Source organism: Hylobates moloch, unplaced genomic scaffold (genome assembly GCF_009828535.3).
Source record: "Hylobates moloch isolate HMO894 unplaced genomic scaffold, HMol_V3 SCAFFOLD_13, whole genome shotgun sequence".
Taxonomy (NCBI): domain Eukaryota; kingdom Metazoa; phylum Chordata; class Mammalia; order Primates; family Hylobatidae; genus Hylobates; species Hylobates moloch.
In genome coordinates this window covers 84,847,982-84,865,509 of record NW_026652288.1, presented here as the reverse complement: position 1 = coordinate 84,865,509, position 17,528 = coordinate 84,847,982, and the positions used below count along the sequence as shown (strand labels likewise).

Sequence of the window (17,528 nt, the reverse complement as noted above, 5' to 3'; positions counted from 1 at the left end):
TATATATAATATATATATAACATCTGCTTATATAACATAAGGTATTAAATTTTAGGCACAATATTTTAACAAAATTCTTTACAATGACATTCTGCACTTCAGTTTTCACACACCAACACACGTACACATTGGATATATTTTTCAGTTACTTGAAGATATACATGTAATTTCTATGCTGCAAGAAAGGGCTTCTAGCACTTTGCACACAAATTATCTATTTTCGTCTGTTAAAAGTCCTAATGGTATTATGTTTAGTCACATTAAGTTTCGTGAAATAGCAACTAATGTTTTTGTATATTTTTCCAATCTTTTGTATTCTAAATAAACTTTTGCTTAATGTCCAGTGCTTTTCTATCTGCTAAAAACAGAGCCAAAAAAACACCGGTTCTAGTTTGAAATTCAAAGTAGCATATTAATAAAATAGCAAAAGAACTAAAACTCCTCTAAACAAGGCAGTGAATAGTGGAGGTTTTTTGTTTGTTTGTTTGTTTTTTAATTAAGTAATTTGGAGACTTTGCCTCTAATGTTTGAAACAGGTAGAGGGGTATGGAAAGGGGTAAGGATAGGGAGGGCTATATGGTGACAGAGAAGAGAGAAAAAGGTGAAGTTATTTCTTATCTCGCCTCTATTTCATAAAAAGGGAGCCGTAACAGTATGTAATGAATAAATGTCTATGTAGGATATTCACAGAGAGCAATTTTTGGCCTGAAAGTAGGCTAATTTTGGAAAGGCTGTTTTTTTCATCTTCCTGACCATTACGCATGCATAAGGGCCCCTGTAGAGGAATAGTTGTGTTCTTCCTGAGGTAAACCCTCTAAAATTAATACTTTCATATCTATCATTACATCTTCTACCTAAAGTAGTTCCGTGAGCTAATGGGTCCCCATTTTACAATAAGAAAACCAAGGCTCAGAGAGTGTAAATAATTTGAAAAAAACACACAACTAATAAGTGGTAGATCTGGAATCTATGTAGGGCTTCTGACATTTGATTTTGTTGCTGTTCTACCACGTTTGCTTAAATAAGTATCCCTGACATTTTGTAGATCAAAAATACAAAGATTACAAAAGTCAGGTGACTTTGAAAACATCAACAATCTAAGTAGAGTAGTATTCTTTTATTATTTCAAATCCAGTGATAAGTGTATGAATTTGAAAAAGTCTCTTAGTCTATTTTAGCCTCATTTTGTATCTGAAAAAAAAGGATAAATCAGTTAACTTCCAAGGTCTATTTCAACTCTAAAATGTTCAGGGTTTTTTAAATTATATTGTGGCTATACCTGAAATTTTAAACTGATCAAAATCATTAGATTTCAACACTGCCTTGGATAACATTAAAAATTATCAATACATTCACCAAAACATTATTTCAATAAATAAAACAACTACTGATTTGATGAGTATACATTGGATAGGAGCCAACAGAAATGGTTTCTAGATATAGTTGGCTAACATCGTCGTTAGCCATCATTCAGAAACAATTTGAAAGTAGTGAGTGTTGTCATAATTAAAATCCATGCAATGGATTTTTCCCACTGAGAAAATTAATTAACAATTTTCTACCTTTGGGAGCCAATCCATTTGAAACTCAGGAGGCAAATTAATGAATGCTCTACACATTGTGAACCAAATTTTAGCTGCTAATCTAGAAAATGATGACACAAATATATTAAACAGACTTGTAATTTATTAAAATGTGAAAAGGTAAAAACTAACCTTCTATGAAACTAATGTGACAAAATGGATTTATGAGTGAAATGGTAGAGCATATACTATTCATAGCATAAGAATTTTACTTTACTTTAAAAATCACTGCACTGAATCTTAAAAATCTAAGACAGCAAGTTTATTTTTCTGGTGGTAAAGGTGGAGTTTTGTTCAATAGTAAAACACTACTTTGAAAACTAGTTTGACTTCATTTATAAATAACTATATGTTAGTTCTGAGATTTTTCCTCTGAAATTTGTCTTGCCACAAGATGAAGTTCATCCCTTGCAACAATTTCCAGGAACACTCCAGTAAAGCCCAAAGTGTTTGATATTTGTTTTACCTATTTTAGGAATAATAAAAGGGAAATTAAAACATGCACAACCCAAATAAGTTTTATTCCCAAATAAATTAATCAATCATATAGCTAACTGCCACTTTCAGTCTTCATTTTTAGAATGGACCTTAAAATTATTTCGTTTTGGCGAGAACAAATGTGTTTATTTGGGAGATCACTGATTATACAATAATGTAAAGTAAATCACTGTTGGAGAAGCTTTCCATGGGGATACTCTTAAACCTATTATTTTCTTACAAATAGATAAGAACTGTCTTACTTCAAGATTTTAAGTGTGATCTAATTAGTTTTGTGTTTTCCACAAACTTCTTAAAGACATCAATGAGAATACTGTTACACAAAAGGTTTAGCCTTACACATTATCTCCCCAAAATAATGCTTGCTATAAAATAAAACCAAAATGCATACATTATATCTTTTGGGGATCAAATAAACTTTATCGCTCAGCAAAGCCTCTCCTAATATCCTTGACAGAGTTAAGCTTCTCTTCTCTCTGCTTCCATTAAATATTTCTCACAAAAATATCATTCAGGGGGTGCTTTCTGGGGTTAGTATTGTGGATACCACATGGAGACAAATCCCTGACGTCATTTTTGACAACTGCCCCTCTGTTGTCTCCAATCTCCTCTTTCCAAAATTAGAACATTTCCATGACCAGTATATCCTATGTTACCCTTTATACAAATATTGATCCAACTCTGCTCTACAATGAATTTGTGATGCCCTCCATAAAAGTTCAACACTTCTACTAATTCCTGATTACTTGACTATATTCAGTTTTTATTGCCTCAACTATTTGAATGTGCCTGAATCGGCTATAATATTTCAGATTTTTTAAAAAAATAATTTATATATTTAAGGTATGCAACATGTTATTAGGGGACACATATAAAGAGTGAAATGGTTACTACAGTGAAACAAATTAACATATTCATCATCTCACATAGTTAGCCCTCCCTCCTTTTTTGTGACAAGAGCCCCTAAAATCTTCTCATATAACAAACATTCCAAATACAGTACAACGTTATTAACCATAGTTCTTGTGTTACACATTTGATTTCTATACTCGTTCATTCTACGTATTGGTTACTTTTTTTTTTTTTTTTTTTGAGACGGAGTCTGGCTCTGTCGCCCAGGCTGGAGTGCAGTGGCGCGATCTCGGCTCACTGCAAGCTCCGCCTCCCGGGTTCACGCCATTCTCCTGCCTCAGCCTCCAGAGTAGCTGGGACTACAGGCGCCCGCCACTACGCCCGACTAATTTTTTTTGTATTTTTAGTAGAGACGGGGTTTCACCATGTTAACCAGGATCGTCTCGATCTCTTGACCTCGTGATCCACCCGCCTCCCTCCCAAAGTGCTGGGATTACAGGCGTGAGCCGTGCGCCCGGCCCATATTGGTTACTTTTCATCCTCTGACCTACATCTTTTTATTTTCTCCTGGTAACTGCCTCACTTCTGGTACCATATTGTGTTCCATAATGACCGCACCAATCTACACTGCCATCAAGAGTCCTCTTTTCTTCACACCCTTGCCAACATTTATTATCTCTTGACTTTTAGATAACAGGCATCATAACAGGTGTGAGTTGATATATCATGTGGTTTTGACTTGCATATCCCTGATAATTAATGATGCTAAGCACCTTTTCATTTACCTGCTGGCCATTTTATGTTTTCCTTGTCTTTCATGTTCTTTGCCCATTTTTGATTGGGTTATTTTTTTCTGATATTCAGTTGTGTTAGTTCTTTATAAATGTTGATATTAACCCCTTAACAGAGATATGGTTTCCAAATATCTTACCCAAATCTGTAGGTTGTTGCTTCATTCTGTTAATTGTTTCCTTTGCTATACACAGATTATTTTTACTTTGATGTAGTACTATTTAATTATTTTTGTTTCTGTAGTCTGAAGTTTTCATGTAATATAAAAAAAAATTATTGCCAAGGCCACTGTCAATGAGCTTTTCCCCTATGCACTCTTCCAGGAGTTTGATGGTTTCAGATCTTACGTTTAAGTCTTTTATCCATTTTAAGTTGATTTTTGTGTATGATGTAAGATAAGGATCCAATTTCTCCATCACCATTTATTGAAAAGACTGTCCTTTCTCCACTGTGCATTCTTGACATCCTTGTCAAACTTGGCATGCAAGTTCACTATATATGATTGGGTTTATTACTGGACTGTCTATTTTGTTTCACTGTGTCTTTTTCTGTTCCCTGTGTCTGTTTATATTCCAGTTTCACACCACTTTGATTACTATAGTTTTGTAGTATAATTTTAAATCAAGAATTGTAATGTCCCAAATGCTGTTTTTCTTTCTCAGAATTACTTTAGCTATTCAACATCTTTTACGGTTCCACGTGAATTGGAGGAAGTGTTTTCTATTTCCATGAAGAATGTTATTCTTATCTTGACAGGAATTGCACTGAATCTGTATATTGTCTTGGATAGTAAGCACACTTTAACAATACTGACTTCTCTGATCCAAGAACATGGAATATCTCTCAATTTACTTGTCTTAAATTTCTTTCATTAATCTAATGTAGTTTTCAGTGTAAGAAACTTTTACCTCCTTAGGTTTATTCTTATTATTTTATTTTTTGATGATTGTATATAAAATTTTTCCTTGATTTCTTTTTCAACTATGTCAATATTTGTGTAGGGAACGCTACTGATTTGTGTACATTGATTTTGTATCCTGCAACTTTACTGAATTTATTTATTGGTTCTAAAAGTTTCTTTGTACAATCTTTGGGGCTTTCTATATAGGGGATTGTGTCGTGTAAATACAGAAAATTTTACATATTTCTTTCCTACTTGAAGATTATTTTCTCTTCTTATCTGATTGCTCTTGCTAGTACTTCTAGTACTGTGGTGAACAGAAGTGGTGAGAGTGGTCATCCTCGCTTGGTACTTGATCTTAATAGAAGGCCATCATTAAAAAGTCAGGAAACAACAGGTGCTGGAGAGGATGTGGAGAAATAGGAACACTTTTACACTGTTGGTGGGACGGTAAACTAGTTCAACCATGGTGGAAGTCAGTGTGGTGATTCCTCAGGGATCTAGAACTAGAAATACCATTTGACCCAGCCATCCCATTACTGGGTATATACCCAAAGGACTATAAATCCTGCTGCTATAAAGACATATGCACATGTATGTTTATTGCAGCAATATGCACAATAGCAAAGACTTGGAACCAACCCAAATGTCCAACAACGATAGACTGGATTCAGAAAATGTGGCACATATACACCATGGAATACTATGCAGCCATAAAAAATGATGAGTTCATGTCCTTTGCAGGGACATGGATGAAACTGGAAATCATCATTCTCAGTAAACTATCACAAGGACAAAAAACCAAACACCGCATGTTCTCACTCTTAGGTGGGAATTGAACAACGAGAACACATGGACACAGGAAGGGGAACATCACACTCTGGGGACTGTCGTGGGGTGGGGGGAGGGTGGAGGTATAGCATTAGGAGATACACCTAATGCTAAATGATGAGTTAATGGGTGCAGCATACCAACATGTCATATGGATACATATGTAACAAACCTGCACATTGTGCACATGTACCCTAAAACTTAAAGTACAATAAAAAATACATTAATAAGTAAATAACAATAAATTTTAAAAAATTGAAAAAAAAAAGAAATGTTGAGACAGCAATTGAGAACATTTAGAAAGATTACAGCAATTTGACAGAGTAATTTTATGTCTGTTGAATCTAGTTTGTTTTTAATTGCTATTGAAAAATAAAAATATTCGAGCTTGTTTAAAAAAAAATAGAAGAGCTTTCAGTTTATCCCCATTAATTATGATGTTAGCTGTGGGATTTTTCACAAATAGCCCTTATTATGTTGAAACCATGAGATGAATATTCACTCTCCAAGACATGGGTAGATATCTATCACCAACAAAACCAGGGTGTGTGACTCTGAGGCTCATCCCCACATCTCAGACCTTGGGAGCAGGGATATAGCTGTGAGTTTGATTGTGGGAGGAAGGGTGCAGCACTGACAGGGCTTTGGGAAAAAAGCGTGATCTCAACGCTTGGGTTCTGGAGATCAGGGCATAGCTACAGTTCTGGTCCCAGAGCTAACAGGGCACAGCAGCAACTCAAGCCCCAGGGGATTGGGGTACCACACAATGGCGACTTTGGACCTTGAGATGGGAGGACACAGCAAGAGTTTAGGCCATGAATCCAGGTGCAATAGGAGTAAGTACCAAGGAATGGTACACATTTGTGGCTTGGGCACCAGTTGGCAGGGAGCAGTACAGTGTTGACCCCGCTTCCTGGGGAGCCAGGGAACCTCAGCAGCTTGGACTCCAAGGGTCTAGTCCAGGTCCAGGAAGGTGAATTTTTGCAGCTATTTGGCCTGGAGGATGAGATGGCACAGCTCAGTCATGTCTCTGATTCCCTGGGACATAGGGAACTACATTAGCTTGGCCTCAGAAGGTTCAGCTACATGAGCTGCCCAAGGTTCCAATTCCTCAAGGGGAAGTGTATAACATCAACTCAGGCACCGGAGGTCATGACTCCCCTGCTTGGCCAAGAATCTGGGCCCCCACGGGGGTGGGGTGTCATACTAGCTCAGGTGTAGGGAGCAATATTAGGGGATGATTGCTCCACTTAGCCTATAGTCTGGGTACCTTGAGGAGCAGGTGCTACATGAGGTCAGGCACAATACAATTTGTATTTTAAGATCTATATAGTATTTTTCTTTTGTTTGTAATAGGTCAAGCATCATCACTATCACTGCTGCCAGGTACTATGAGTCAAAACTGCCTACCAGAATACTCATTTTATCAAAATTAATGACAGAAAAAGAGTTAACATAATCAACAACATGTATTGCAGAATAAAAAGAGCTTTGGACGTGTGGAGCATTGAGCCTTGCTCACCTAGAATCAGTTTGTTGCAATAATCCACAATGGCTAAGAGCACATTCATGAACTCAGATCACTGAAAAAATACATATTAACCAGGGAAAATGTGTGCAGGAAAAATGGAGAAGAAATGAGCTGGCATTACAAGAGGGTATGTGCAATTAAAACACTTACACTTCACATTAATAATGTGTTTATTTGCTCCTTGTAGGCAAGGATCATGTTCACTCATTTTTATAGTCACTTCATGGCACTTAGAGCCCAGAATGGTGCTTGGCCCATAATATGGGAGGCAGTCAATGCTTTCTGAGTGGTTCCATATTCTGCTGGTGAGATCATTCTCACATATCTTCATGGGATAGTCAAACCAAGATTAATTACTTGTAGTTGCCTAGCATATTTAAAGAGAATTGAAAAAAATAGATGCGTCTTCAAATAAAGAATAAACATTTTTAGTCTTTATGTATTTCGGGTGATATATATATAATAAAATAATCATTTGGAAGCACTTTGTTCTACAATCTACAGTGTGTTGGCCATAATCAAAGACTTGTGGGAACAAAAAATAAAAGCTTGAGGAAATCAGAGATTCAAACCTAAAGCTTACAATATTAGGGGTTGAATAAATGAAAAGTTGGAAAACATCATCAAACTAAAAGCAATATAAAATAAACATAAATGTTGGACTCCACAAAGATAGGCATAAACACCCTTGAGTCACTAAACCTTTTTATCAATGCTTCTGTTACAGCACTTCCTATAGTCATGAACTCACTTGTATCTATGATTATTCCCTTTCTGCTACTTCCTGCAAGGCAACAATTATAAGAAGCATGGTAGATGTTTATAAAGTGTTTATCAACTTAATGAATGATCAAATAAATATATGAACTAATGAATAAGTGAATGAACAGCTGTCAGTAAAATGTAGGAAGCCCTCCCCTAGAAGAGGGTCAATCCAGTCATCAGGGCCTTGACAATTGCCGTATCTACCAGAAATACTGGCTCTCTGAAATCACTTAGCTTTGTGAATTTGATTTTATTATTATAAAATAAAAGACAGAAAATGAAATAGTGAACTAAAGGATTGTTAAGATAATTTTTTGCATTATATTATTTGCTTTCCCAAGTTGAGGAAAATTATTTTTTTCCCCTATTGCATGAAATAAAACTACCAGGGCTGTGAGCACGAGAGAAAGTCAAATTTGAGACATTAATTAGTTTGAAGAGAATCTGTAATGTACATCACCTACCGAGATGGAAGAGAGATGGGAAAGAAAACCAGTTCTTCAGGGATAAACAGTACAAAGAATTTCACAATGTGACAAAAAGGTCACATGACCACCACAATGTGACAAATCAAGTAAGTATTAAAACATTTTGCCAGACAGTTTTCTGCACTTGATGTTAAAATTCAAAGGTAGTAAAGTAAAAGCAAGCTATATTTAAGAAAGAAACAGTTTAACTCTTTAGGTGTAAATCTCTGTATCTCTTTCTATAAAGTAAAATTTTAAAACAATGGACAATCACTACTTTATAATCTTGGTTGTTTTCAAAATGATTTAAACAAAAGAGGGCATTTGTTTTAAAATTAGATGTTTTATATTTTTAAATTAGCCAAACTATCATTGTTTCTAAGTCATGGGAAATATAAGAAATGATTGTAAGGAAGGAGTCAGAACATCTGATGAAGGTTTTGCAGTCAGTTCTTGACTGGTTCCTGGGATTCCTCTGTGACAAAGTGAAGGTCAAAGTTGCAGCTGAAATGCCACATGAGGAAGAGAATTCTCTCAGAATCTATAATGATAATATGTAAGATTATTGTATAATGAAGACTGACACTACAAATAAGGTAATTTTCTTCATTTTAGTTCCCTGAGTTCATCTCTTCAACATGTACAATATGTCATACATCATTCAAGTGGTCAAATATTTAAACTGATGCCTTACAAAGTTATGCCATTTAATATTGCTGACTGACACCTCCAGCTGTTAAGCAATTAAGTTGGAAGATATAAAGTTAGGTTACTAGGAGTGAATACTGGATGACTTTTCCAAAATTTGATACTGAAATTTCACCCAATAAATATAATACAGAATGTTAACATTTTCAAATTAAAAGCAATATGTATGTGAAAATGTAAATTTTAAGAGAATGATGAAAGTAAAATAGAGATAAGAACAGAAAAAAAATGCAAGTTTTGAGGGCTTTTTTCGGCTATTTATAATTGATATATTGAACTACATTATTTTATTAAATATTTTAGAGATACAAAAGGCTTATATAATTATATAAAATAATTATATAAAAAAGTTTATATAATTACATCAAAATAATTATATAAAAAATACTACCTTAAGAAAAAGACATTCCCAGTGTCATGATCATAATCTTCCTTCCACATCAAAGATAACCACTATTCTAGATTTAATATTAATTATCTCCATGCATGGATTTATGCTTTTATGCATATGTACATATCTATACCACATATCTATAAAATACTGCTTTGCATATTTTAAAACTTTATATAAATACATCATGATGCATGCTTTCTTCTAAATAGGTTTTTTTTTTTAAATTCAATTTATATTTGTGATAATTATCCAATCAACTTCATACATTTTTTTCATCATTGTGTGGATATACTACCATTTACCTATTTAGGGTGATTTACATTTTTCTTTTATAAGCTACACTGTTAACATTTTTGCATACATCTTGTGCGTATGTAGACAAGTCTCTTCAGGGCATACGATTAGGAGTAGAATTGCTAGGTTACAGAATATATGCATCTTCAGCTGTATAGATAAGATCAAGTAGTCACCCTAATTTATCAGAATGGAAAAAAATTGTATGTGGTATCCCAAGTACACCATTTAATAGGGCTTTGAATTGTTTTATAGGTTTTCATTCTGCCTTGCATCAGAGTATCTTCCCAGCATAGCATGTCACAGGCAATAGCTATGTTTCAGAAAGTAAACATCACTCCCAGAGTCAAGAAGCAGCAATTAATTTTCCTATCTCTCATCTGTACAATGCTCACAGGCAAAAGAAACAAGAGTCCTAAACAACAACCAAAATATACAACCTATCATATAGTAATTTAAATGACAATAAACTATTATTTGTGGTGGGGCAATTATTTGATAAACATGGTGCTTAATGTGCATTATCTCATTTAGTTTTTAGAATAAGTTTGGCAATGAAGGTGTTATCTTTGCTTTGTGCAAGAGAAAATTCAAAAGTTGAATCAGAGGTTCAGTAACTTGCCTAAGGGAACATAGCTAGTAAATGACAGTCAGTATTCAAACTAAATTAGTAATGCTCCAAAGCTGAGACTTTCTCTATTATACACTAGCAGTAAACTCCAGGTTAAAACTCCAAAGCATTAACTACAAAAATCCATAATGCACTACAAAGAGGAAGTACCTTTAATTATCTTCACTTATTTAGGGACAGTTGTACATATATGGGACTTTCCAAATTCATGTTATTGCTTTATCTTGGTGGCAAAATTTCAGTACCCCTCAGTACTTCCGGAGAAGGAAAGAGATCATGATAAAAAGTAATTTAGTTAAAATTAAAATTTAATTAGTGTACTAAATAGTCACAACACTGCTAAAAGCTGCAGTAGAGGGTAAACAATTAGGTAAAATGAATTTAGTTCATTATATGTAGATTTAACTTATTTTCAATATCCCTGTCTTATATTTACTTAGATAACCCAATGCTCAATCTGCATCTCAAGCTTTGCTTGATATTACAGGGAAAAAATTCTGAGGCTCTAAAGGAGAATTAATCAAACAGAATTAAAGTCATTCTCATGCAAACTCCATTCTTCCAGATGGCATCGATCCTACAACGAAAATTTTAGGAAATGGGGCACACAGGCAACTATGAGCAAAGAATGTCAAAGGAACTTCCTAAGAACATGGAGAGACATCATCAATCATGGTACAGGAAACACTGATGTTTGAAGAGTAACATGGTAGAAAATTGAACAATAATACTTATGATGGCAACATAGTATGAAGGCAGAAAGCTGAAGGGCTTGAAATATAAAGGGAAACATATTCTCACTTTGAGGGTGGCCACACAGTAACCAAAGCAGCACTTTAAAATAAAGTTTGTTTTTAAATATAATGAAAAGAGTATAATTGTTTGATATATGTTGGGCCTCATGCTCTGTCAACAAAGTAAGAAATAATAGGACTCAAACTCTATCAAAATAGGAAGCTTCTTAGCTTGGAAAATACAAAAATCAAGGCATATGATTGATCAGATGTCCTCAAAAAAATCCTAACAAACTGAATTCTACAGCACACTAAAAGGATCATTCACTGTAGTCACGTGGAATTTATCACCGGGATCCCAGGGTGGTTTAATATACACAGACCTATAAATGTGATACACCATGTTAACAAATGCAGGACAAAAAACATGATCTCATTAAATGCAGAAAAAGAATTTAACAAAATTCAATATCCTTTTATGATAAACAGTCTCAACAAATTGGATATAGAAGGAATATACCTTAACACAATAAAGGTCGTATAAGACAAGCCTACAACTAACATTATACTCACCAGAGAAAAGTTAAAAGCTTTTTTTCTAAGATCAAGAACAGACAAGGATGCCCACTCTCACCACATCTATTCACTAGAGTACTGGAAGTCCTTGTCAGAGCAATTAGACAAGAGAAAGATATAAAAGTCACGAACAATGAACTATCTGAAAAAGAAATCAAGAAAACATTTCCATTTATAATAATTAAAAAAAATACTTAGGAATAAATCTAACCAGGAGGTAAAAGATTGGTATAATGAAAACTATAGAACATTGATAAAGGAAATTGAAGAAAACATATTGGAAGAATTGATATTGTTAAAATGTTCATAATACCCAAAGCAATCCACAGATTCAATACAATCTCTAACAAAATTCCAATGACATGTTTCACAGAAATAGAAAAAGAAATTTTAAAGTTCATATAGAACCACAAAAAAATTCCCAAATAGTCCAATCTTGTGCAAAAGGTACAAAGCTGGAGGCATTACACAACCTCACTTCAAGCTATATTACAAAGCTATAGTAACTAAAACAGAATCTCACATCATATTAAAAAATCAACTAAAAATGGATAAAATATATGGATACAATCCTTGCAATTGTAAAAATACTAGAAGAAAATAGAGAGGAAAAGCTACATGACATTGGTCTAGGCAATTTTTTTTTGTATTTGACCCCAAAAGTTCAGGTAACAAAAGCAAAAATAGACAAATGGTATTAGGCCAAACTAAAACAAAATAAAAAACAAACACAAAAACACTTCTGGCAGGTGCATTGGCTCACCCCTGTAATCCTAGCACTTTGGGAGGCTGAGGCAGGAGGGTCAGTTGAGGTCAAAAGTTTGAGACCTGCCAGGGCAACATAGCAAGACCACATCTCTACAAAAAAAAAAAAAAAAAAAAGAAAGAAAGAAAAAAAAAATAACTGGCTATGGTGTCACGGACTTATAGTCTCAGCTACTCAGGAAGCTGAGTTGGAAGGGCTGCTTGAGCCCAGGAGAACAAGGTTGCAGTGAGCTATGATCATGCCACTGCATTCCAGTCTGGGTGACAGAGAGAGACCCTGTATCAAAAAAAAAACAAATAAACAAAAAACAGTTTTGCACAAAAAAGAAACAATTAATAGAGAAAAGATATATGAATTAGGAGAAAATATTTTCAAGCCATACATTTGGTAAAGATCTGGTATCCAAAATATATAAGAAAGTTAAACAATTGAATAGCAGGAAAACAAATAGCATAACATAAAAATGAGCAAGGAACTTGAATAGATATTTTTCCAAAGAAGACATACTGATGGCCAACAGATACGTGAAAAAATGATCAATATGACTAATCATCAGGGAAACACAAATTAAAACTACAATGCGATGTCCCCTGTCAGAATGGTTATTATCAGAAAGACAAAAGATAAGTGTTGGTGAGGATGTGGAGAAAAGGAACCCTTGTACATTTTTGGTGGGAATGTAAATCGGTTCAGCTATTATGGAAAAGAGTGTGGAGATCCCTCAAAAAGTTAAAAATACAATGATCATATGTTCCAACAAACCCAATTCTAGGTATATATCCAAATGAAATAAAAGCAGTGTCTCGAAGAGATATCATCATTTTCATGTTCATGTTCATGTCAGTGTAGCATTATTCATAATAGTGAATATATATATATTTTAATTTCATTTGGATATATACCTAGAATTGGGTTTGTTGGAACATATATATACATATATATGTATATGTATATATGTGTGTGTGTGTGTGTGTGTATATATATATATAAAATATATATATATGTATATATGCCAATGGAATATGATTCAGCCATAAATAAGAAAGATATGTTGTCATTCGCAACAACATGGATCAACCTGGAAGACATGCTAACTGAAATAAGCCAGGTACAGAAAGACAGATACCACAAGTTCTCACTTACATGTGAAATGTAAAACTATTAAACTCATAGGAGCAAAGCATACAATGGTGGTTACCAGAATTTAGAGGCAGGGAAGAATTGGGAGATGTCAATCAAAGGGTGCAAAGTTTCAGTTACACAGGAGGAATAAATGATAAGTATTTGAGATGATGGATACATTAATTAGCTTGATTCAGTCATTATACACTCTCTGCATGTATTCATGTATCATAACATCACTTTGTACCACATAAATATATATGACTATAATTTGTCAATATAAAAAACTAAAAATTAAAAAAAGAATCAACGGATATGAAGTTAGCTATTTTCAAATATATGATTTTGCGGGGGTTGGTACTACACCGTGTGGGAAAACTAGGATAAACAGATCTAGATTACAGGGAGATACATTTAATATTTTGGTCTAATGCCCTCCCATATCCCTCACCAAAACGCTAACAGACAAAGGTCTTAAAAATACATGGGTGCCTCTAAATGTCATAGGTGTGAAACACAGTAGAGGTGTTAGCTTGGACATGCATCAAGATGGAGATGGAGCTGCCTCAACCACACACACAGCTATATAGCATAGTTATCAACAAAACTTTAGAGCTCAATGGCCTAAAACCAAATTCAGCTCAATCTATTACCTATGTGACTTTGGGCAAATGATTTAACCTCATTACAATTCAGATTGCTTATCTGTAAATAAAATGAAGATAATAATTGCATGTTTCTGATAGATCCATTGTAAGGACTAAAGCATTTAGAGAAGTGCCAGCAACATAACAAACTATACACTTTAGGAATAATAATAACACTGATAATTACATTATACATTATAATTAAAATAACTAATGATATTTATGATGATTATGATAATAATTAATGGTGGCTGGAATAAATTTGTAAGTCCTCTTTCTCATTTCATGAACTGTGTGCATTTAAAATTTCCATTTCCTTCCCATTTGCAGTCCGTCATTTACTAATAGAGAGAAACAGTATGTGGGAGCTGAACTGTGAACTTTCCCAGAAGGATCACTTCATTCTTGATTTCATTATCTTGATTTCAGTCTTGACTTCACTAGCAATGATTAAGCCCTGAAAATTCTCTTACAAATTGTGTGCCCACTTTTACTGGAATTCTGTAATAGTAACAGATAATACTTAGAACAATGTAAAGGTGGTGTTGGGTTTACAGTTATAACATGAATAGTATTATCTTCCTCCAACTATGTTATATCACATTAAAATGATCAATGTGTAATTGTATTAGACATTTTTATATGTTAAGAGAAAGGACAATTGATATTATTTTTGTTCTGACTTTTTTATTTAAATAAATCTAAATTTTCAATTGCCAAATACATACTCAGAACATAATCATAATTCAACCAAATTCAGTTATCTAAATCAATATACTCTAATATATTCAGTGCGTGTTAAAGTACAGGCTAAATATTTTCGTTTTTTGGTTACAACTACCTTTTTCTAGATGCCCATCAGCCCCTATAAACAAACACCTTATGGCCTGCTAAATGAGCCTCAAAAAGCTGTTCTGAACCATCAACACAATTACGGAAAATGAAATGTGCTTAAAATCTGAGTTAGTGCTGTCAGTGAATGTGCCTAAAGGCAAACAAAAATCTATGCATACCGATACTGTGTGACATAATGATTGTCAGAAATAGTTTTTCAAATCTCAGCTTAATCTGAAATGTGTTACTTGAGATTCTGAACCCATATAAATCAAGCTAAAGTAGCTGATAAGGTAATTGAAATGCAACAAAATAAACCATGATAAATATAAAAATAAAAATGTAATTTATATAGTTTAAAATGCCAGCAATCCTCTCAAAATCCTTATAATAGTGACAGTAGCTAAGATCAAGTCTCTCTAGAAGTAACCCATGTCTATGGAACCTACAAATAACTATAAAGTTTTATAAGTCCAACTTTTAAACTAAAGGTTTCCAGGAACCCAGGAACACTAGAAAAATATTCATATTATAAAGAAAGAAAATAAGCAAGTATCTTGAATTTCTAAGAAACACCAGTAAAATTCCATGGGCTACTTGTTCCTTCTTGAGAATCTCATTGATGTGAAATGACATTTCTTAAGTAAATTATAGTCCATAGTGGTCTTAATAAAGAGCATTCTGATAGGCATTATTTTTTCTCCCTCTCTCTCCTGTCTCTAACAAAGGTCAGTTTAATCATAACTCACTAGGAATCACTTATTTACTTAGATATTCATTCACCTAATATTTATTTAGTGACTTTTATCTTCCTGGCACTGAGCTAGCTGTTGGTATTACAAAGACAAGTAAGAGGTCACACTGTATAGCAGGAACTCAAGTGCAAATTGACAAATTGAACTACAACTTGGAAGATTTATCAATGGAAGTATATTTTGTGTTAAGAGCAGTCAGGGAAGTAAAATAACTTCTCATGGATCCTAGAAAGCTCTCAAGAAAAATGTAATATTAAAAATAATTCTTAGAGAGTGAGCTTGGTTAGAAAACCATGGAGGGTAGACATTTCTAGGCAAAAGAATAGTTTGGTGAACACTGGTGAAGAGTGTCTGTAAAAATTCACAATTCTTTTCAATCACTTAATCAAGTGACATTTAAAATCAGCCTTTCAATCACAATAGCCAATCTGCTATTCAATCTATAGTCTTGATATTTTTGTAGAGCTAGCCTAATTCAACGTTATTTGAAGACAAAAAATTCTAAAACATTTCTATCTCTTCCAAATTGCTTCTTCTATAGCTTAAAGATTTAAAGCACTGGTCCTCAAAGTATAACCCCTGGACCAGCAGCATCATTAGTTTAAACTTTACAGAAATGCAGATTCTCGGGCTTCTCCCTAGTCCTACTGAATCAGGTACTGTGGGGATGCAGACTAGAAATGTGTGTTTCTACCAGCCCTCTAGATCATTCAGATGTATATTAAAGTTTAAGTATCACTGATTTAAAGCACTGTTTTTCCAGCATTAACATTTCTTGTGAGTGTCCTGGCTGTCTTCAGAGGAAAGGAAAACTGCACTCGAGCTATAATAAACTCACGGAATCATTCCAAGAAATTCCACCCTTGACCACTAATTCAACTTGGAAGCAATCTCAATTGTGCTACACATAAATACACAATTGACCAGTTTACTCAAGATCATTTTATCTGTCATTGATTAAAGATAATGAGTATAAAAAATGTACACTTGAGATAAATGAAAGAAATGATGATTCAAAATTATATGTATACTTTTTTCTTATTAAATGCACATATATAGTAGATGGCTTTTCTTCTATTAAAATAATAATTATAATAATTAACACCAACAAAGCACTTACTTTGTATTAAATAATGTTCCAAAGTACTTTACCTAGATTAACTCCCCTAATCTTCCTAATAACCTATTGTGATATCAAACTGTATTATCTTAAACAATTGAGGAGCTGAATGGTTAAATGACTTGTCTATGGAAGAAATGCTATGAACCTGAGTAGTGAGAACACTAATTGAATGTAGGCAATCTGGCTCCTGAATCCATGCTCCAAAACAGCTCTTACATTGTAGCTAGCACAGGATATATTTCAATATAGTTTTTAATTTATTCACAGCCTATTAATAGACAATACCCATGACACTAGAAAATAATTATGTTGCTTTTAGATTATTTTGTAGGTGCTTACAGCATGCACACATACACACATACACACACACTGTATCCGACCTCATTGGGCAAATCACCTCACTTATTTGTGCTTCAGGTTCCTCTGGTAGTAAATGAGGACAGAGTAGTTGCAAGGATTAAATATGTGCATATATGAAAATATTTAGAGGGGTAGTTGGGATATATTAGGACCTATTATTGTTTTTGTCGTTATCTGAAATAAAAAGTCAGAGTATGTTATACAATAGATGCTCCTTTTATATTTTGCATTTTTTTTCCATAATTTTTTTTTTATTATACTTTAGGGTTTTAGGGTACATGTGCACAATGTGAAGGTTTGTTACATATGTATCCATGTGCCATGTTGATTTCCTGCACCCATTAACTCATCATTTAGCATTAGG

General features: G+C 33.8%; 1 protein-coding gene and 1 long non-coding RNA gene across 2 annotated transcripts in view; both read right to left on the bottom strand.

Annotated features, from left to right (window-relative positions):
• The window catches only part of NAALADL2 (N-acetylated alpha-linked acidic dipeptidase like 2), a 959,155-nt gene that overhangs the window by 625,904 nt on the left and 315,723 nt on the right, over nt 1-17,528 (bottom strand). The gene's annotated exons all lie outside the window — the stretch shown is intronic.
• Nucleotides 7,193-17,528, bottom strand: part of LOC131380970 (uncharacterized) — a 62,516-nt gene continuing 52,180 nt past the window's right edge. The window contains exons 4-5 of the long non-coding RNA XR_009209331.1: nt 11,555-11,699; nt 7,193-7,355 (exon numbers count right to left, since the gene is read on the bottom strand). This is a non-coding gene — a long non-coding RNA (uncharacterized LOC131380970). The remainder of the gene's footprint in view (nt 7,356-11,554; nt 11,700-17,528) is intronic.